The sequence below is a fragment of the Pongo pygmaeus genome, chromosome 15 (genome assembly GCF_028885625.2).
Source record: "Pongo pygmaeus isolate AG05252 chromosome 15, NHGRI_mPonPyg2-v2.0_pri, whole genome shotgun sequence".
NCBI classification, from domain to species: domain Eukaryota; kingdom Metazoa; phylum Chordata; class Mammalia; order Primates; family Hominidae; genus Pongo; species Pongo pygmaeus.
The window spans coordinates 104,078,689-104,080,190 of record NC_072388.2 but is presented as its reverse complement, the minus strand read 5'-3'; positions in this window follow the sequence as shown (position 1 = coordinate 104,080,190).

Genomic DNA, 1,502 nt, shown 5'->3' with positions numbered 1-1,502 from the left:
GCAGCTCACCTCCTCCTCTCTGCAGCTCACCTCCTCCTCTCTGCAGCTGGCTCCTTCCCCTTCCAGCTACTTCCTCTTTGTCCTGAGAGGCACCCTCTCATCCGAGACAGAAACAGATGGCTGGAGCTGGGTGGGTGGGCTAGAGGGTAGGGCTGAGAACCTTCACCTCCAGGAAAAATCTACACCCCACTCCCTCGAGGTAGAGGCCCTCCAGTTGCGGGCCTACGAATCAGAGTCAAGCTCAGCTGCAGGCCACAGACACCTAAGGAACAGTGGCTTCAGCAAGGTTGTTCATTACTCTCGAACACTAAGCAGGTTCAGGGGCTGGCAGGCTAGAGACGGCCTTGCTAGAGATGATGGCATTGCTCCACTGCCACTGGGAGCCAGGCTCTCAGATCCTAGTCCCTAGGATCCCTGGCTTCATGGCCTCACAGTGGCTGCTGGAGCTCAGTCATTGCCTCTGTGTTCTTAGCAGAGAATAAGGGACATCCCAGAGGAGACTTCCCGGAAGCCCCACAGGGCACTTCCACTTATCTGTGATCTGGAACTTGATCTAGAACTTAGTCACATGGCTACACTTAGCTACAAGGGAGGCTGAGCAGTGGAGGTAACTAGGGTCTTTATCTTGGAGAACAAAGCTGGGGCTGCTCACTGGCATATCTGAAAAGGTAGGCCTGGCTAGAAGCTCCTAGCAAGGGGCTCTGCCTCCCACTCTCCACCCCTGACTGGGGTCCCTGAGTAAGGTCTGGGACCTTGAGAACACCCCTACTTTCAATGAGGTCTGGGTGTCCACCCTGGCTCCTCCTTGTAAGGCCTATGTAGGGCAGGGGTCCAGGATGATGGCCTCAGGGTGCCTGCAGGACACCAGTCAGGAGGGTGCAGTTCCTAAGGGTGGGGCCTGTCAGCTGCACCCCTGGGGCCAGTCTGGGTGGGCCACGAAGTGAATGGGGAAGAGATCCAGCCTCTCCCTAGCCCCTCCCAGATCTCTCTTCACCTTCTTGATGCTCTGATTTGGCCTTGGGGTCAGCCCTTAACTCCCGGCCATGGTTGGGGAGCCCCAGCCCTCTGGATGGGTTGCTGGATGCCTGAATGCAGCTGGGCCCCAGGCATGCCCCCGAGGATTGGGTCCTCCAGGGACTCTGGGTGAGGGTTACTCTGGGTATGGGGAGGGGCAGCCAGGTGGGTCCTGCTGTGACATTTGCAGGGCTGGGACATGAGTATGAAGGGAGGCTGCCTTCCCCGCACTCAAGCGAAAGGCAGTTAGACAGAACAGGTTCTCTTCTGTCTTTTTTTTGGTTTCTTTTTCCTTTGAGAGAAGTCTCGCTCTTGTACCCCAGGTTTGAGTGCAATGGCTTTATTTCAGCTCACTGCAACTTCTGCCTCCCGGGTGCAAACGATTCTCCTGCCTCTGCCTCCCAAGTAGCTGGGATTAAGGCACCTGCCACCACGCCTGGCTAATTTTTGTATTTTTTATTAGAGACGGGGTTTCACCATGTTGGCCA